The sequence below is a fragment of the Rattus norvegicus genome, chromosome 18, assembly GCF_036323735.1.
Source record: "Rattus norvegicus strain BN/NHsdMcwi chromosome 18, GRCr8, whole genome shotgun sequence".
In the NCBI taxonomy this organism is placed as follows: domain Eukaryota; kingdom Metazoa; phylum Chordata; class Mammalia; order Rodentia; family Muridae; genus Rattus; species Rattus norvegicus.
Window position 1 is genome coordinate 6,760,583 of NC_086036.1, and position 21,457 is coordinate 6,782,039.

General features: G+C 43.6%; 1 long non-coding RNA gene across 2 annotated transcripts; it reads left to right on the top strand.

Moving 5' to 3' along the window:
• The first annotated feature begins 663 nt into the window (after window positions 1–663).
• Window positions 664–20,515, top strand: LOC108348750 (uncharacterized). Of its 2 annotated transcripts, none has more exons than XR_001842047.2 (3): window positions 664–769; window positions 1,671–1,794; window positions 20,375–20,515. It is a non-coding gene; the product is annotated as an uncharacterized LOC108348750 (long non-coding RNA). The 2 variants fall into 2 exon arrangements; XR_005496087.1 differs by having other exon boundaries at window positions 671–769; window positions 1,676–1,794.
• Window positions 20,516–21,457: the final 942 nt, after the last annotated feature.

Genomic DNA, 21,457 nt, shown 5'->3' on the forward strand with positions numbered 1-21,457 from the left:
TGTATATTTTGTTCTTAAAAGTTTTCTTAGATGTTGGACTAGTTACTTTTCTTTTGCTGTGAGAAATTCTCTGACAAGAAGCAATTTAGAGAAGGAAGGGTTTATTTTGGCTTATGGCTCCAGAGGGGGATACTGTCCATAAAGATGGGAAGGCACAGCATCAGAAACTTGAGGGCAGCTTAGTAGTCAGAGAGCAGAGTGACCACACATCATCCACACATGAGGAGGAGAGACAGAGACACACAGATAGATATAGACTGAGAGAGAGGGAGAGGGAGAGGGAGAGGGAGAGGGAGAGGGAGAGGGAGAGGGGGAGGGAGAGGGAGAGGGGGAGGGAGAGGGAGGGGGGAGGGGGAGGGGGAGGGGGAGAGGGAGAGGGAGAGAGAGAGAACAGTAAGTAGGTCCAGGCTACAAAATATCAAAGGTATACCACCCCAGTGATGTATTTCCTCCAGCAAGGCTCTACCTCCTAAACGTCCCATAAGTCCCCAACCAGTGGCATCACCTGGTGACCAAGTGTTCAAATACAAGTGGCTATGGAGAATATTTTATCTTTCGATCACAGCAGAAGTTGACCTTCTTCAAAATTCCAAGAGGATTATACATATGTCATCAGCCTAGGTTGCATACTGAGACTCTGTCCGATGAAGTCACAAAGCAAATACAACCCAAGAGGCCTAGCTGGAATAATGTAAGATTGCACATTAGGAGGGAGGGCGTAGAGGTGGATACCTGAGTCCAGCACACCAGGAGGTTGACAAGAGCATGGGTAAGTAGGTAAAGACTCAGTGAGGGGAAAAATAAAGGTGCTGAATCCCAAAGACAAAATAAAAACATATTACACAGATTCAGCAGCAGTAGGAGAGGGTGGTGGTGCTAAGCTTCTTTTCAGAAAACTTAGTGCAAGCAGTGAAATAGAATGTTTTAATGAATCAGCCCAATAAAACAGCATGGATTATTTCAAATAATGTTTATCATTATTGATTATTATTATTTATTATTGACGGTGAGGGTGGAAAAAGCTTAAGGCAGTGTTTCCTCAGGTTAGCAATGGGAAGGAGGAGACCCCACTCGGGTCTTTATCAGCTTCTTAAGTTACTTTTTGGAAAGACAATCTAGTGTAGATTCCCCTTGACATTTGTCTTTGGACAGGCGCTAAGATATTGTCTTAACAGTTTCCATACTAGGGTGTTTATTTCTGTTTTCTTCAGCTGCAGCAAAAATTATAAAAGGCGATTTGCGCACACATGATAGACTCTTATCTGTGCTGGCTTTGAGCCCGTCAGCAAACACCAAGTAATTGCCATTAGCTCCAGGAACCTTCACATTGTCCATTCCTATTTCCACCAGCATCTGAGGAGGTGGTCCAGGCACTTCTTTGGATTTTGGTTTAAAAATAACAGCACAGATATCTGATCTGCCTATAACTCAAACTCATCTATCTGAAAAAGCCCATGTTCTCAAGGTGGTGATACAGGCTTTGTCCAGCAGCCATTAGGTGGTGCTGCCTACCCAACGTTCTGTCCTCCGTGAGGCCACCTAGTGAATTCTGCCGCCTGCCTTTAGTGTGGGTTGCATGAGAACATCCTCTGATTCTGGTACAAAAGGTGGCAGTGGTTGAGAATTCTGTTACCTTTGTGAAACTTATCAAGTCTGCTTTCTTTCTTAAGAGCAGCCAAGAACTGCCAAAGAAAAGCCAGTGTCTGGGAACTGCTAAAGCAGCCACTGATGCTTGAACAGCACCTTCTACTTTACAAAGAATTCTCACAGGTCAGAGTTTCTGGGATATAGTAGGTAAGCCCCCAGAATTTTATTTTTGATTGAATAAATGACATACCGCATGCAGATAAAGTCAGCTGATTCTATTGTGGTGTTTGGTAATGTGGAAATTGCATCAAGGCTTCTGAGGGGAGTTCTCTGTGAGACAGCCTACAATACATGTATTGCATTGCACTTACTCTGCCTACATGCCACCACAGGACATTTGTAGAATTTGCCTTGTTTGCAGAAAAATGAAAATGCATCCTTTTAAGTGGGACCATATTCTCTGTGTGTCTGTGTGTGCACACGTGAGTATGTTTATTGCTGGAAGCCAGAGGAGGCTATCGAGTGTCCCATTCTAGCACTCTGCTTCATTTACTCGAGATGGCTGAACCTGGAGGTGATCTTCAGTGTTCTTCCTATCACAGCGCAGAGTGCTGGCGTTATGGGTGCATATGGCCATCCCTGGCTTCTTAACGTGGGTGCTGTGGATTGGAACTCAGATTCTCATGCACAGTAAGCTGCCCCAGTGACTTCTGAAAATCCTCCTGTCTGACTCTCATCTCACAGAAGGGGCACTGAGAGCACAGACATGAGCTGTCATACCTGGCTTTATGTGGGTTCTGGGGTCTGAACTCAGGTATCCCATGCTTGTGTGACAAATAAGCCTTCTTACAAGATCCCCTCTTTTACTTTTTAGTGTAGAGAGCAGGCGTACTTACATGCTTGTTTCCTTTAATCAGTAAGATGGTGCTTCATTATGACATTTTCATAATTCATGGCATTCTGTCCTGCCATCGGTCATCCTTCTTCCCATTACCCTCTTTCCTATCCTTCCTCCCATTGATCTTTTTCTCACTGATAGGAGCCTGTCTGCTCTCATGCTCATGACACATATACTTCATCCCCTTCTCTTTACATACATGTGAATGCATGTGCATACACCCACATGCACACATTCAAATATGGACTCTACATTGGAGAGAAAACATGCAACACCTAACTTCCTGGGTTATTTTTCATAACTTAATGACCTCCAGTTCAATCCATGGTTTCCATGGAAGGGCTATATTTTATTTTATTTTATTTTTCTAGATGAATAAAATTCCATTGCCTGACAGACCTGCAGGTGAGTTCCGTAACTTGGCTGCTGTGGAAGGTGCAGCAGTCGGTATGGATGTGCCCGTGTCTCCCTGATGCACTGACTTCAATCCCTTGGCTACACACCCGAGAGTGGAGAGCTGGGCTGTATGATAGTTCCCTTTCCAGCAGTTTTGAGAAACCTCTGGTTTCTGTTCCTTTCATCCGTATGTGGGGATCCACTGTCTTCCCTCTGAGTCTTGGCGACCATTCACTGTCCCTTGTTTTCTTGATGACGGCGTCTCGTTTCTGACTGGAATGAGATGCTTTTGCAAAGCAGTTTCATTTTTCCTTTTCCTGACTTTTTAGCCCCTTTTCAAGGGCAAAAAGATGTTAAAATAGGAATCACAATAAACACTTTACATGGCTCTTACATAGTTCATTTAAACTTACGACCCAGAGCTGCATTTTAGTCTCTTGGCCTTGACCTCTTGGTCAGGTGACCTTGCTGCTGAGTGTGATTCTTTGTCTTTTTTTTTTTTTTTTTCCTTTTTTTTTTTTTTTTTTTTTTTCCGGAGCTGAGGACCGAACCCAGGGCCTTGCGCAAGTGTGACACTTTGATTAGTGTTTGTCACTGGCTCGTCTCATGTGTGACATCCATGCCACATTCATGATGGTACCCAGTTTGTTTCTGAAGTGGAAAGGGCTGTAAGAGGCTCACAGAGCAGTGCTGGCTTGGTTCTCTGCTTTCCTGGTTATTGACCCCGCAAGCCTGTGCTTGCTCCTTGGTTTGGATGGAGGTTTTAGGTGACTTGTCCGCACAGTTTCCTTCTGACATGGTTTTACAAACATTGCATAGGTCTAATGACTTTTTTTTTTTACAAATTATTCTTATTCATATCCGTGTGTCTATGTGAATATGCACAATTGCGTGTATTCCTGTGGAAGTCAGAAGAGGGCATTGGATGCCCTGGAGTTACAAGCAGTTGGGAGCCACCAGATGTAGGTATGGGGACCAAATTCAGGTCCTCTGCAAGAACAGTGGGCTCTATTAATCTCCGAGCCATTTCCCTAGCTTCCATATAAGCTATTTTAAAATAGTATTTAATCATATTACATAATAGCGCATGTGGGGTCACTAGTTTTAGAAACAGCTCTACTCTGCCTGTTGCCAAGCACGTGGTGCAAAGACCACGGCTAGGTCTGTGTGCTGGTGGGTGACCTTCTACTTGGGAGAGTTTGAAACCATCACACAGAAAGAGAGTATTTTACAATGCATCTTGTATTTCCAGTTTTGTATTTCTTGTAAATTTCACCTTATCAGGGATTCAGGTAGTAAAGGTATTATATAAATCAATGCAATTTGCATCTTAGAAAGGTTCGAATGTACAGTATATCAAATTGTCTAACTCCTTCAAAGTTTTCCCTTTTGTTTCAGTTTGTATGTATGTATGTATGTATGTATGTATGTATGTTTGTATGAACCAGAAATATCAACACGCAGCAGCCACAATAGTCAAAGAACTCTGTCTAATTTAATGTTGGAAATAGATACTGCTATGTCTCTCTCAGAATGGGAAGGTGGAAATGAAGCCTCTCATTGCTTCAGGTGGACTGGCAAGCGTTGGCGCCTGCCAGCCTGCAGTCAGTCCCAGGACCTGCAGTCACTCTGTTTTGATTGTTTCTAATGTTTTGCAGCTCAAGGCTACTGCTTGTTCTGACTAATGGTAGGGCCAAACTTGACCAGAAGTTCTCCGAATCTTCCGGGGACGGGATGGGGTTAGGGCTGGAGGCAGGGTCCAGGGGGCAGGGGTGTACACTCCGTGCTTGTGCACTGTTTGATATCAGCTGGGATTTCTCAGTGTGTTCATCTACCTCCTAAAATGTGGAGATGTCATTTGACTGTCAAGCCATCACGAGCTCTCCCGGCGGCTCTGCTCCCTTTCCTCTTCCGGGCATCACAACATCCCCACGAAGGTTTTTTTCAAGGGAAAACCTCTTAGAATTCAAATCACTAGCTCCAGCCTCCCACTAGTCTGCCTGTTTGGGATGCCATGTCCTTCGAGTGGTTTAGTGAAATCAAAGAGGACGATAGGACCTAAGACTTTGCTAACGCAGCGTGTGCTTTAGATCACTTCCTGAGTTCTTCTTGCAATTGATAGTGTTAGGAGAAGAGAATCTTTAGAGATGAAGAGTCAGACTCTAGACTGTTCGCAGAACTCTAAATGAGCAGCAGGAAGGTGCTCGGTGGAGGTGACCGGTTAGGGAAGCATTAGAAGCACAGACAGAGTCACGTCTGTGGAGTGCCTGGGTGGGAGTGGGAGGATCCTCATAGAAGCAGGGGGAGGGGGGGAGGGAGGGAAGGGGAGAACATGTGAAATGGAAATACATAAAATATCCAAGAAAAATAAAATTAAGAAAAAGGAAAAGAAACCATGATTACTCCTCATTGTCAGGTGCCTCAGGAAGCAGCGGGTGAAAGCAACTGGGAGGCTTGTTCTTGACTGTCCTCCTGACTGGGTATGAAATCAATAAGAGACACCTTTGGGACTGTAAGACATTCCAGGAAGGGTTACCTGAAGGGAGAAGAGCCCAGATATAAAGGGGTCTGAGGAAAAAGCAGTTTTTCATGCTGTTTGCCTGTGCTGATTGCGTCTCCTGATGTAGCTGGCACCATGCTGCTACGCCCTCAGAAGCCAGTCTCTCCAGCTACCTGACATGGTCTGAAGGCCATGGATTCTCTAAGAATTCCCTAGGCTTTTGGGATGGCTGAGGACCCCCAGCCTCACGGCTGAGCAGTTCCAGGTTCAGACAGCCACTGTTGGGTGACCCTTGTCATGCCAGATGTCAAACTCTGGATCCTTGTGTCACTCGGCACTTGGTAAAGCTAAAACCATTTGGCCAGGTCATTTTCTGGTGACCTCGGGGTGGACACCCTGTCCGGCAGACACTGGCCCCTCTGTACCATCAACTTTGTACCACAGTCTCCCAGCCCTCTTTCAGCAGGAGGACCATGCCATAAGAGTCATTTTCTTCACAAGCGTCTGTTGATGTGCAGACTACCACAAGGGATGAGTACACATGTAACTGTGTAACACTGTGATGGACGCTTTTAAACAGAAAGCTCGCCCCATGCATAGCGTTGTGGAGCTTAAAAGCCATCTAGACGGGGTATCTTACTTCTTTCTTCACAAATCTTTCCTTTTATTCTTGGAAAAATCACCAGAGAGGTTTTTCATCAGCCTTCACCGTTCAAACGAGGGGCCCAGAAAGTTGCTATGTTACATCTTAAAGAAGGGCTTGCGCCAACATTAAACTGGAGCTGCTCTGCAGGGCGGCAGAGACGGAAAGGACGACCATGCCCAGGAAGCTTGCATTTTGCTACATTCATTTGGTACAAAGAAGCTTCTCAGATTCCTTCCTGAAAGGATGTTGGGTGCTGTTCGTCAGAGGCACAGCCTAGAGGCAAATCCCTAGCTCCTCACGCCTGCACTGCCTTCTGTCCTGCAAGTCGTTTGTCCTCACTCTGCTGGGCTTACCACAAAAGATTGCTACTTCTCCAAATCATATTTAGGATGCGATACAATGTGCTCCTCCTCTCCAGTAACACTACATTCCATCGATGCTTTTCACCCCCCTCTCTATTCAGTTTCCATAGCAACATTGGCTCTGATACCTCCTCCGGTACTGTTACTGTCACTATCATGGAGGTCATTTCTTTTGGTTACTATTGTCTCTTGTTGTTATCAACATCATTTTGACTGTCAGTTCGTTACATCCTGATCCTAAACATCTGGCCTTTGGGGAACGTCTTTTCAAAATGATTGAAGAGAAAAAAGAGAGAGAGAGAAAAAAGAACATAATTACCAACAGATTATCAGTAATTACTCTACATCAGGTTCATTTTTTCCCCTTAAAATTTATTTTCACCAAATCACTGTAATCCTTCCAGAATAAGTTTGTGTGATAGCAAGGTATCCACTGTCATCTCTGTTATTTTTTTTTAAAGGAGCACCCCCTCCCCAGCTTCTGTCGTGGTGAGGAAAGGGGACTTACCTAGCTAAAGTTTCTTGTTATCATTAAGGAAAAGTTCTCTAGCTGTTTAGGATTGAGTTCAGTAGAATACTGTATCCAACAGCCTTCAGCATACCTGCTGCTACACTTCCGAGGCTCCCTGAGGCTGAGAGATGATAGGTCTCTTTTGGGGTTACATGGGAGCTGGGCACGCAGTATGCCATGTGGTTTTAGATGTACTTATATCTAGCTCTCTGGTTACCTGAACCCAGAAACCTTGGCTTAGTTTCCATAGCTTCTCTCAACTATGCTCTTTGGTGCTTTGAGGATTTGGTGGGAGCCATGGAGGGTTTCATGACAGGGAACAGCCTCCCCAAACATCTGTTCACCAGATCATGGCTACTGCTACAATGGGAGTTCAGGAAGGCCTCATTTTCCAATTTTTATATACTCAGAGAATGGAATAATAATGTAATTATTTAAAAAAGACTTTCATTGATTTCTTGTGAGTTTCATATCATCCACCCTAGTCCTGCCATCTCCCCACCCCCTCATATCCTCCCTTCACCCTTGCAACCCTCCCTCAAAAAAAAAATACACAAACAACAACAAAACAAAGCCTAGAAAACAACTCACAGTGGGTCCCACAGTGTGACCCTCTGTCCACACAGCTTCACTTGCAAATAAATGTTCCTTGCAACAGGCCATTGGTCTAGTTTGAGATCTCTGACTTCTGTGACACCATCAATATTGGCTCCTCATAGGGGGGACTCCTGGTTATCCTGTTGTTGCCCTGTGTCATGGAGATCCTGCAGTGTTGGATCTGCAGGATTGGCTGTTTTCATTGTCCCAACCATTCACAGATGATTCAGATTTTGGGGCTGGGTCTTAGATCAGACCTGGGTTGTAGCTCAGCTGGTCAGCCTTATGTCACCAGCAGGAGGCAGGGTCAGCTCTCCTGCTCTCAGGGTGGGAGGGTGGGGGGTTAAGTGGGATGGGGGAATGGGGGATGGGGGATGGAGGGATAGGGGTTTGGGGCTCACCCTCACCTATGTCTCTATCTCTAGAGCCTGCTCCTCTTGGCTGCCTAGTCAAGGTGCAGGACATTCTCCCAAGTATTGCATCCTGTGAAGGGCTGGGCCATCTTCCTTGCTCTCACATGGGGCTGGCTCACAGGCACTCCCTCCATCAGGTTCAGCTCTACTGTGGTCCCATGCAAGGTTTAGGGCCTGTTGTGAGGAGTGAGGGGGAGGAGGGCATGTCCTCCACTCCCTGCACAGGACACCTCATGCCAGAGGAGTGTGTTAATATTTCCACTAGGCTCCGCCCAACAATTGCTGGGTAACAGACAGGTACCAACCTGTTTTTCTGTAAAAGGACAGTTTAGCTTCTCTCTCTTCTCTCCCTCCCTCCCACTCCCTCTCCCCACTTGCTCTGGCCAAGCCTCTTTCCCTTCTTTCTTTCTCTTTTCTGTCTCTTTTCTTTCTCTGCCTCTACTCCCTTCCCCGCGGCCACTTCCCATGTCCCAGATAAACTTCATTTGTGTGTGTGGGGGGAGTGCCTCGGCATGGGACTGCTAAGGCACCCTCCTGCCTCTGCATTACAAAACAGATCAGAGTGGCAGGACCAGCTCTTCCTCATTCATATCCTTGGGGTCAGCTCACCCTCCCACCCCCTCACCTCCTCCACCAGGGCCAGCTCTTCTGACTACTTCAGGTGGTGAGGGGCAAGGTGGAGGGAAGGGAAAGGCACCCATGCCACCTCATTGCCGAGGCAGTTCACCTGCACCCCTTCCACCAGGGCAAGCTCTACTGTGCTGCCCAGGTGAGGTGCAGGGATAGCTCTCCAGATCCTATGGAAAGCTATTCTGACTGATGGAGGTGGGCAGGGAGAGGGAGGGGCATAACTTCTGTACCCGTGCCAGCCCATGGCAGATGAGTGGGCGGGGTCAGCTCTCCCACACTCATGGCCACAACCAGCTCACCTGCACCCTTGCCACCAGCGCCAACTAGGCACAGCCCCTGGACTCCCAATCAGGGATGCTCCAACCAGGGATATCTCCATGTTCTTTAGTGGTGATAGGAGCCACCGATATTCACCAATACCTACCGCTGCATAGTAATGTACTCAGCTGAAGCTCTGGCTGGGATTTCATCACAGCCTCAGGTGGTGGGACTGGCCACTCACATAGGCTACACCTCTCGGCTCTCCAGTGTCCTCTTCCACCCCTCTTCATAATGCTCGAGCTGCTCCACTTCTGTCTCTGTTCCATCGGTCTACCACATACTTGGTGCTCATGGCGGCGGCTCCCACTGCAGGCTAGCCACGCAGCGGACAGGCAGCGGGGCGTCCATCTGCACTGCATGGTATGGTTTCAAAGTGTCTACGACCCTGTGTGCTGTGTGGTGAGTAGATCTGTGGGTAGCATGGTGATCCACGGGTCTCTGTCTTCTTCCTCCCTCACTGTGCTGCCTGGATTCGATTTAATTTTGGTGAGTCCCAGGCATAAAACAGCTTCGCCAGGCACCAAGCCAGGCTAGGATGAACAAAGGGCTGCCGTCTGCTTTGCCCTGACTGATAGAAGAACACCACGGCCAGCAAGTCGTCTCTGCTCATTGCCAGGAGGTCAATGCAATTAATTTTTAAGTAATAAACTTACAGGATTATATTTTATTGATCAGCATACCCTGTAGGAGAGGCACCCTACTGGCAGCCTTGGTAGTCTCTGTGCTCTGGATGTTAGGACGTTTTTGTACTGTTTATAACCTCTCTCCTCTCTGCGTTGCTGTCCCTACAGAGATCCAGCCGGATGGGTCTCTATATTTGGAAAAGATTCAGGTCATGGGGTCTGATGAAGTGGAAACTTACGGGTTCTTTGGAAAGTCAGTTGTGTTGGTTGGTGTTTTGCTGAGGCAAACATGTGAAGGAGTTTTCCTGAAGTGGCCACAAGTGAAAGGATGTTTTGCTAAAGCAGACACGTGAAAGGACACGGGATGGAGGATTCTTCGCTAATGATACACACATGTATTGGTCCGCCTTACATTCTGTAGTTGAGCTGCTTTTGTTGAGACTCCATAGAGAGAAATGCCCCCCCCCCCAAAAAAAATTTCTGATGGTGTGCTGGTGGCTTCTTGTCCCTTCCGTGGACTCAGACTGATTGGCAAAATGGTGTTAGTGGATAAAGACTCACGCTGAGGCAAGACCTGTGGAAGACACGTGATGCTTGGAGGGAGTATAAATTGGACTCAACGGACTATGGGAGAGCTAGGCTTGTTTGCATAGCTAAATGCTTCTTGGTCTCCTGTCTTTGCTAATCTTCACTTCATTAAGAGAGGCACAGCTGAGAACTTCTCCTGGTGTTCCTGCTGGTCCTAATCCTTCCTGCTGAGGCCTGGCTATTCCTGCTAGGTTGTGCACCTCTGTTGCTATCCCAGCGCTACTGCCCTGGGTGGCTGGTGTCTGTGAAGTGTTTGCGAGGGGACCGAGTTGCTGCTGCTGATCTGTGAACTGAGCTAATTTTCCGACAACGCAGACAGGATTTTCTCCGAAGAACTCTCTCTAAACAGGTTCACTTCCTCTGTATCCTTTCTTTTCCACCTACCTCTGGTGGGTGGTGCTTTACAAGGGAGGTTAAAATGTTCAAGAACCACCATATAAGTAGGCTTTGAAAAAAATTAAAGCTTCCGGCTGAGGATGATTTAGCTCAATGGTTCTTATTAGACGACATCAGGACTTGTGGGTAAACCAAAAGCAAACACCATTCCTGGCTTTGATGGAATGTTGACCCTGGTCATTCACTGATGAAGGTTTTTTACTGCAGCATGGAAGCCTGAAGGTGGGCTGCGTAAGTGGACCACCCGTGTCTGGTGATAGCTATTGCTTCCCGGATAGGATCATGGGCAATGCTTTATATTTTAGTCTGTAAATCAGATAACAGTCAGCCTTGCTACAGTGTCATGAGAATTAAACTACTGATACATACGAAGCAGAGTTCCTAATGCATAATAAGCATTCAGTGTATAGTAGCTATCGCTTCACAAAGATCCATAGGCTAACTTATTTCTGGAATTTAGTGTAAAATTAAAATATTAACTTTTGAAAAGTTGTTACACTTAGGTCTGAGTACCCAGCAGTCACTTGACAGGATGAAAGGATGACCACTTTGGAGAGAGGCTTTTCTGGCAAGCATTTAGCACAGTACCAATCTATGGGTAAAATAATGTTCTTTGACATCAAAGGAGATTAAATACAGCATTATAATTTGATATCAGAGATGTTAGTTTTAAATGTAGAAGTATCCCATCTCTGACTGAACACAGGCAACCACTATTCTGTTCCTATAATTTAGTATTTCTTACATTTGTTGTATGAATCTGGGATCTTTTCAAACACCCAAATCCATCTCAAATCCACCTCTCTAACAATGGGTTAGGAAGAAAAAAATGATATTTACTTCAGCAAGTGATATTTACTTTTATGTAAATAAAACTTTTTATGTAATCTGAAATTGTCTTTTATAACCTTTCATCAAAGCTGTTTGACTGATGGAATTCAGTATTATTGTGGGAGTGACTCAGCAAAGAGATTTTAATATTGTTTATTGTAATAACTTGCAACCAGAAATTGCAAAATTATTGTAGGAAGAATCTGAGAAATCTAATCTATTTTGTATCATTCATATCGTAGAATTTTAGAATAGGGTATAACTTACTTTTCCACTGTTTGGCTTGAACAATAGAGATCTAACCAGCTTAATTTCATGTTAGTCTAGTTTCAATTTTTCTTCAGAAATGAGAGAGAGGATTTGTGTCTTTACAGAGTTTATGAGGTTCAGATATTCCCCCTCATCTGGATTTTTATTTGATTCCTAATCTAGGATAATAACAGAAACTAGTTCAAATAGAAGAATACAAATCTCACGTCAAACATTTTTGGAAGAGTTTTTGAGTCTTTCAGTCATAATTTATTTGTTTGTATTTGTGCTCTTTCTGTTTAAAATTGCATCTGCAATTGGTACTTGTTTTGGTAAGAAGAGAAAGAATTGATCATTTTACAAGTGAAGGAATAAAGCTTTAAATGAAGGTGCTCATTGTATGTCTAGTGAGACTGAATAAATGAGAAAGGAATAAGACATATTGTTGTGCAATTTCAATGCACTAGAGAGAAAGAACTGGAAAGACCCACAGGGCAGGATGGGGTAGAGAAGGAAGATGAACTGTGGTAGATTTCTGTTAGCTACAAACCAGAAACCTCTAAAGTTTCCACAATCAGCAAAGGTAAGATTGCCAAAAATGAGATAAATCGAAACTAAGAAGGGGAGAGGGATGGAGGGATAAAGTGCAGAGGTCCCAAGGTGATGGAGAAGGCCAGCCTGAGGGTCAGAACCAGCAAGGTACAAGGTACACGCATCTCTGTACTCATATTGGTGCAGAGAGACTCACTGAGTGGCTTCTTTAGATCTAAGAAGTCGTAAGGACCCCATGTCTGAGCACATCAGGAAGAAATTGAGAGACTTGTTGAAGAAGCTGGTGGTTAACTAACCAAGATAGCAAGCAAAACCTCCCACAAGGGAACCAAAGACATCAATGTTAAATACAGTTCAGAATGCAAGAAGGGACAGTGTGTCTTCCTACTAGCGTCAGGTGAGCAGGCAAATGTCTGAACCCAAGCACTAGCAAAGTCAGCAGTGGCAGCACGAATCTGTTTTCCAGATATGTGGACTTTCTAAAATATTTATTAGAATAGGTAGAACTGGTTGTCTTTAGGGGAAGAGGAGAAATGGGTGGAGATCTTATCTTATGATCTTTGGTAGCCCAAAGTTAGTAGAACTATTACAATAAGCTTGTTGTTTAATACATTTTCTCCTTGTGGTTGAGGGTCAATCACAGCCCTCTGTAAGATGAGCATGTGCTAAGCAGAGCGGTCCTCCAGTTGAAGCACCTATGGTTTTCAAAGGCAGGGTTGAGTCGAACTTGCCTTTAACAGAGAATTTCTGGCAAAAGAAATTAGAGAATGTAAAGATGGGGTCTTGGTGGAGGAGAGAAAAGAGATACAGAGAAAACACCAAGTTCAAAGTGAATTCGGGTGCTGGAGAGATGCTGCAACCTTTAAGAGCTCTTTCTGCTCTAACAGAAGACCCAGGCCCAGTTCCCAGCACTCTTGTCTGGTAGCCCACCACCATTAGGAATTCCAGTACCAGGGGATCAGAGGCCCTCGTGCGGCTTCCACAGACACCCAAATGCATGTGCTATACGTGCAAGCAAGAAGGCACACCTCAGATACATAAATGAAAATAAAATTAAATGAAACTGTGATGTGTGGGGAACAGCTTTGGGATCTGAAGGCTGGTGGTGAACCATCTCTAATTCTTCCTAAGACGGAGGGAAGCCAACAAAGGGCACTTTGACCTTCAGGTAAAACAAAACTCAAGAGCAGCTAAAACCATAGGGGATTTTACCATGTCTTGTCACAGGGTGAGACATTTGGGGGTGGGGTGCACAGTCAGCATGGAAAATCAGGTTCATTTTGTCTTTCTGTCCTGCTTGTCTCGGATGCCAGAGGTAAATCTGAATAGACTCCCCATGCAGCAACAGCACCCACAGGGTAGACCTATATACGTTGGTTATGGATTATGAGTACGCTGATAGTACTCATCAAAGGAAAGGCTACTTTGGCTTAGCTGGGCACTACTGCTGTCTCACACTGGGCTCGCTCACTCAGAATCAGTTAGTCAAGTGAACTCTCTTGTGGCGTGTAGTAGAATTTTGGGGGGGGTTGTTATGTCCCCGTTGCTCTCAAATATGTGAAGGCATTTCTACGCCCTCTTTTGCACATTCTGGCTCCTGGATAATGGACAGGAGACCTGGTGTTTTTATCGACAAGCTGTAAGCCTGAGCTGAACAGGTTCAGAGCTGTTCTAACACTCCGGGCTACTTCCCTCCCAGCCACGGGCCTGTGTTACTTGGAGTTTGAATCTTGCCCTGGCTTGCTGTGCTCCACGTGTGTCCTCATGGAGAAGCTCTTGGTGACCTGCTCCTCACGACTACTCTTGGACCTTCTGCTTCATGGCAACCTCTCTTTCTTTTTCTCCAAGACTCTCACCTGCCTTGTGATGAACATTTTCCCCTGACTCTTCTCTCTTGGAATCTTCCCTGGGATCAGAAGTCCAATCTTTCTATTTCCTCTGACCAGGCTGACTGTTCAGCCTTTTATTAGCCAATCAGAGATAATTGGGGAACATTTCCTTATACCACATTGATGCAATTGTCAATATTCATGACAATGCCTGTGTCTGTAACTAGATCTCAGGGCATGGAGATCAGAATCCGAATACACAGAGAACAAGACCCTCCAACAGCGGGGCTAGATGTCTCAGTGACTGGCTGCTATGATCACGTGACCTCTTCTAGACTGACAAAATGGGGCTTCTTCAAATGGCAATTTCACCGTTGTTTTCCAGGGGGGGTCACAGCTGAGACTGGAAGCCATTGTACGGCCTAGCTTCTTGCCCCACAGTAGTTATATGGCTTTGTCATATCATTCAAAGAAAGTCAGGGTAGTTTGAGGACATAGGGATGGATAACAACCCATAATGAGAAAAACAGCCAAGCAATGTTTTAAAGGGGAATGCAAACAGGAGTGTTAATTATTATTATGGTCGTTTTGTAATAAACCTGTCAGACCCTCCTCCCTTTAAATGGAATATCTTCTCAAATAACAGTTAACAAATGATTCTCATGTCTTTTCTAAGCCAACTATTGAGGAGATCAATGAAATTATAGTTTTTGTTGTAACCATAATTCTTTATCTGTGGACTCAAAGAAGCACAGATTAAACACATTTTTAAAAACTACCTCTGTATTGAGCATGCAAAGGCTCTCTCTGCCATTATTCTCATAAATTGAGTAAGAGATACTCAAAGAACATTTCATTGTATGAGGTCACATTAGTAAATTTAGAGATAATTTACAGTATGTGGAGGGGTGCATATATGTTACTTGCAGCTACTATGTTGCTTTGTGTAGGAGACATGAATATTTATCCTCGGCTTCAAGACCCAAAAGTCCTGAAACCACCCAAGAGGAAATGGAAGGAGTAGTGTAATCTGATTGGATAAGCCTGATTAAGATTGGCTCCTCGTGATGAAGGCCCATCCGTTCCAAGCCAAAATTGTTCAATTTGCAAAGAGGCATGCATATAGAAGTTGGACAGAAAAATAAGCCACATCTGCAGACTTTACTGAAAAATATTTTTAACCTGGCTGCTTTAATACAGAGTCTTGATTATTGTATCCAGGCTGATCATCTTTCTGCCCCAACCTCCAGGGTACTGTGTTACAGATGTGAGACATTGCATCTGGATTGTATTTTTACTTTTAGAAGAGTCTGGCTGCAGTGTGGAGAAGGATTGGAGGGAAACAAGACTGACGAAGGTCAACCAATGAAGGTCAACCAGTTGTTGAACCCTTGACCTCAGCACCGTTGACATACTGAACCAAATCTTTATTAGTGAGCAGTGGGACACTGTTTCATCCACTGTAGGATGTTTAGAAGCATCCATGATATCTACCCACTAGATTCAAGGATCTCATTCCTGGTTGTGATGACCTCAAAAGAATCTAGATTGCTGGTTATTTCCTGGAGGGCAAAGTCACTCTTATTTAAGAACACAACCTCCCCAAGCATGGTGTGTGTACAATTCTCTATTTGCTGGCTTGAGCTAAGCAGAGAAAGTAGGAGTGGAAGCAATAGGCATTTAAAAGACCTTTTATTTGGCAGACTACTGAATAGATAAGAGTTGGAGACTTCATATACAACGCCAAGTTTGTTTGAAAAATCAGAAATTTTGTTCAGTGTGGTCCACAGCCTTCTTGACTTCTCACATTACTTGTCTGTGCAAATTTAAGCCTAAGGCCCCTGTTTTGGTTGCACCTTCTGTCCCATAATATTCCCTATGTCTCTCTCTAGTAAAGACACTTAACTCAGACCTCTTAGATATCTTTAAATTGGTCATCTTTCCTCCCATCCCTCATGGAAAGAAATAGAAAACACAAACACACAAAATGTATTAGATTATCTCAAATCCTATACTCGTCTTGGGCTTTGTTGTTAGTTTTCTGTATACCTTTGGATGTTCTGATTAGGACTAACTTATGCAGGGCATGGGGGGCAATAAGTCAGGTGGTAAAGCACTTGCCACACAAGTTTGGGGAACCTAAGTTTAATGCTCAGAAGCCAGGTAAAAATCTTTCTGAGTGGTTGCATGCACTCATGAGGCCAGCATAGGGAAGATGGGGCAACAGACCCCCAGGTCTCACTGACCAGCCACTGTACCAGAACTTGCAAGTTTTAGGCCAGTGACAATGGCTGCATAGCAATAATTGAGTTTTATTTCTGGCATACAGACACAGAATCGCAGACACACATGGATGCATGCATGCACGCATGCACGCACGCACTTCTAATCTAGAAAGATAGATCATCCTATTTCAGTGGGGTAAACTCTGCCCCTGTTCATTAGGAGAAACTATTTTCCAAGTATCAGTGCAATGAAAGAAAGAGGTGTATTTCACGCTCTGCTTTGTGTGTGGTAAGCTCATCATTCTGCAGCTGGTTACAATTTCTTTGGAGTAATCAAGAGTTCAGTCAACTAGAAAGTCTTCCATATAAAACAATTCAATAGACCAATGAGTTAGGCATTCATGTTTCTCTGTGCTTTAAGAAAAAAATGTTCATGTTAATGTATCTGACATATGTGTTTTAAAATGAGCTTTACATGTACTGTTGGTAAGTAGCAGACAAAGTTCTAAGATTGCTTGAATAATAGAAAATATGACATGCCTCCAAGACAATGAAATGGGCTATAATAATAACACAAGGAGACTTGTAAGATGAGGGTAAGGGTGAGAATTACAATAGCATCTGACAATTACTTTCAATTTGAACTGAGGTGAAGAAAATCAGAATTACAATACTCTTGTGATTAAACTTTGATGAGATGAAACTGTCATCATTGTTTGATGAGGATTTATTAGAGTTCAAAGAATATGAATGATTTAACCACAATGCACCATCACCACAGGGCTGAATAATCTTCATCAGTGTTTCTCGACTCTTCCTTCTTGCAGGCCTCATGGAGAACTGGTGAAATCTCAGCCCTCCCCTCCCTCGGTTTGACTCTTCCCATGTCACCAGCTGTCTGGGAACATGGGGCTATAGATGGAGTCCTCGGTGATAAGTCTTGACATTAAATTCTTGGAGTAGCTTTCCAAGAAGCTTAGGCTGATATTTGGGCTTGTACTTTAGTTTCATTATTAGCTTACAAATATTTTATTTCCACTGATGTCAGTAAATGTTTGTCAGTGTGCATGAGTGCTGTGCTCTGTGAGGCCAGAAGAGAGCGTCAAACTCCCTGGAGCTGGAGTTACAGATAGTTGTGAGTCACAATGATGCTGGGAACTGTGCTGTTCTGTAAAATGGTACTGCTCCTAACCATAGAGTTATGTCCCCAGACCCTTATATATATTTTTTTACATATACACACGTGCACGCATGCACACGAGTGCGCACACAAATATATATATACACACACACACTTTTTAGAGTTTCCTAAGAGAAATGAGCAAGTCTTGCTTTTACCCAACATTCCTTGTTGAATATCAGGATGTAGAAAGAAATCCTCTTCTCATCCTACCAGAAGCTCTTCCCTTTTAACACGAGGTTTTGACAATTAAAGTTAGGCCTCGGGGTTGGGGATTTAGCTCAGTGGTAGAGCGCTTGCCTAGGAAGTGCAAGGCCCTGGGTTCGGTCCCCAGCTCCGGAAAAAAAGAACCAAAAAAAAAAAAAAAAAACAAAAAACCAACCAAACAAAAACAAAACAAAACAAAAAAAAAGGCCTCCAGTCTGCCTCAACTGTCACATAGCCTGGCTCTCTCTGAGGCATTAATTGCAGCCCAGAGTAACAAAACTTATGATATCGACTTAGTATGGAACCATTTTGAAGGGGGGGGGCTCATGTAGTCAGTGTGTCTGCCTGCATTGTCCAAAGGACAGGTTGAGTGCCACTCCTCAGGCATCTTCTACTTTTTGTTTGAGACAGGGTCTTTTATCGATTTGGAATTTCCAGTAAACAAGGCTAATTGGCCAGTGAGCTTCCGGGGGGCTCATCTTCTTCTATTGCTAGTGTTAGAAGCATATGCTGTTATAACTGGCTAATTTTTTATGTGGGGTGTGGGGGGATTTAACTTTTGCTTGCAAGGCAAACACTTGACTGGCTGGACTGTTTCTCCTAATTCCCTCTTAAAACAAAATTCTGGACAAGGTTTCCCTAGGTAGCCCAGACTGATCTAGAATTTACCATCCTCTCAGGTCAGCCTGCCAGTTACAAGAATTATAGCGTGCATCGATCGCCATGCCGGGGTGGTTGCAGAAGGACTTTTCTCTCTGTAGAGACAATGGCGATTTTAGTAGTGCTTGTGTGAGGGCTGTAGAAGAACTTGAAACCTCACTTCTTGCCTTTATTGATGAGAGTTTAATGCTATCCTTCCTTTTCCTTCCAATCTCCCGAAATCATTCTCCACGGTCATTGACAGTGTCTACGCAAAGACCCATTTACTTGTTGCGGGTTTGTGTTTTGTCTTATGTAGGTCCGCATTTACCTACCATATTGTAGTTTGAAAGCAAGACAGCTTTCAGTCTTATGCACAAACCGGTTTCCTTTTGCTGAATGAGAGGATATTGGCTGTAGGAATTATGCAATTAGTCTCATAAGACTTTGCCACTGTGGCTGTGTTACAATTTGACTTATTCAGAAGTATCCCTAACTGTGGTGGTTTCAATTGGTATAGTTCCCACAAACTCATGTGTTTGAATAATTGGCCCATGGAGGGGTGGCCTTGTTGGAGTGTGCGTGGCCTGGTTGGAGGAAGTGTGTCACCGAGGGGTTGGGGTGGGTGGGCTTTGAGGTTTTCTATGCTCAAGCTTTGCCCATTGTGATACACACTCTTTTCTTGCTGAACTCTCAGCTCCATTTCCAATGCTATGTCTGCCTGGACACTGCCATGTTCCCACCATTATGATAATGGACTGAACCTCTGAACCTGTAAGCCAGCCCCGATTAAAAGTCATCCTTATAAGAGTTACCTTGGTCATGATGCCTCTTCTCAGCAATAAAACTCTGACTAAGATGCTAACATTTTCCAAAATGTTGCTTATTTCCAAACACTATTTTCAAATACCTTTCTTAATACTTTATTTATAGATATTTAATAAATAAATTCACCATTTTTTATGGGTGTTTGCACAAAGAGCTGCTAATTTTGAGTAAACATATAGTTGACGCACTGTGGAAGAAGTTTTTACTTTACTCTTTCTCAGCAAAGAAAGTTCCCCTGGCCACTCAAAGTCCCCTTTAAAAACACTTTGTAAGTTTAGGTAGTTTATCTTTGTGGAATTTGCACTTGAGGCTTTAATCTTCCAGCAGCGGACATTGAAGTGATAATGAGAGATTAGGCCGGGAACAACTAAAATGTCCAGTTTACTGTAATCTCAGTAGATACGGAAAATCAAAGGCTTGTAAAGAGAGATAGTGAAAGTTGGAGCTAGTGGAACCTGGAATGGAAGTGACTTAGCTAAGAGTCCCCGGAGAGGAGTGGCTGGGAGCAGAGAGGTGTGGACAGCTGCCTAGGTTAAAATCTCACTTTTGTCCCCTACCAGTCCTATGAACATGCTGATTGCATTTTTAGACTTTAGTTCCTTTTATATCTGCATAACGGAAACAGCTGCCTTGTATGGTTTCTAGAAGGGATGAGAAACCGTATACTGGTTGAGTATTCAATTGTCTTTATTGAACTATTGAAGCTGTTAACAGTAGCTTCTGTTAATCTTCACCTCCAGCTTTTTCAGTATCAACCAGGCAGGCTCTATTTTAAATAGTGATGCTGTTAATATTCCCTCAAGGAAAAAGAACCTCAGTTTTCTAAATTATCAAAAGTATAAGTAAATCCTCTGTAGCTGGCCATCTTATTCCCTTTTGTAAATTATTTTCTAAGGTCTATAATTTTCCTGGTTCGATGTATTTAATTTATTGCTTCATGGTGGCATGGCAAAATGAAGATTCCCCTTGCATGCATAATATGCATATACATGTATACATGCATAAAACATGTATGCATGTGTATAAATGTGCACGCTCTTGAGCATGTATGTCAGCATGGCTGCTGAGAAATTGGGTGGGTAATACTGTGATAGATCTGTATTAGATGCAGGAGAATCATACAGATGGCTAGCATTGAAAAACGGGTTCTAGAGTTTGCTTTTCTACTATGTGCAAAGTGAGGTGATTTGCTTATTTTGCTAAACACTTGTTTTCTTCATCTTTGGAGATGAAAATAATACTCACCTTGTAGTGGTCCTTGAGGTAAAATGACTGAAAATAACATAAATTCTATAGCCACATATATATGTTCTTACAGTTGCTAGTTCTTCTAATTCATGGTTTTCTCTTTCTGCCTTACCCCTAGGTAATACTTTCAAGACGTCGTCCTCTTCTGTGAAAAGTGGTCCTTCCAATGGGAAGAAGGAAAGCAGGCTACACTGTCTATAGTTCGTGGGCACTGGTCCTTTGTTATCTCCATGATACATAAAAATATTATTAGTGTGAACGCCATGGTTTCTCAGAGATTTCAGAACCCAACTCAGGGTTTTAAGTCGTCAGTGTCTTCTTAAAACTCAGACAAGCAATCAGTGGGAAACCCCCAAAATGGTAAGAATTAGTTCAGGTGACTCTGCTTTGGCTGCTGTCTGAACTGAGTAATCAACATAAAAGCAGGCTGACATTTCTACCTCAAACTTTCCATGCTTGTTAAAATACTTTGCTTGCTGAAGTATTCAACTGAACTAAATTTCATCTAACATCTGGCCATTGTATAAACACAGCAATGAAAACATGTCTTGTTGCCTCCACACTGGGTATAATTTTAGAAATCCAATTAGTGTTACATCCTTTGTGTGCACTTTTCTTTTTCTTTTCTGTTTCAATTAATTTTGAGCGCCTACCTGGAATTATAAGATTTCAAGTATTTAGCACACACATTTCAGCAGCATAAAGCAGCCAGATTGAAGAATAGGGCTTTATAGCATTTCCTCATGACTCTAAGATACTGTTTAATTGCTTTGTCCTTGTAATTCACACTTACTCGGTAGAGTGTCAAGCCCCTTAGAGCCCAGGGATGAGGTCACCGGGAAAGAGAAGTATACAGGATAGATAGGACATATTCGCAGCCACAGAATCTAGAGGGGGTGACAGGCATCTTGTTTCACCATAATATGACAAATCCTGTGAGAGATATACATTAATTTAGCTCCCAAAGATTATTCACCCATCATATTGGTTGCACATTCATAAATGACTATCTCCAGCCTTGTACTGAAGGTCTATAGCCACTAACACTTGAGAAGACCTGAAACCAAGAACCTAGGAGGTGCAAATAAGTACTCACTGAGCTAAGTACTCAGCACCCATGCATCTGGGTGGACAGGATTTGCCGAACACCCTGAGGGTAGACCATTTATTTAGCACTGCCAGTGAGATGTTGAAGTCTTTC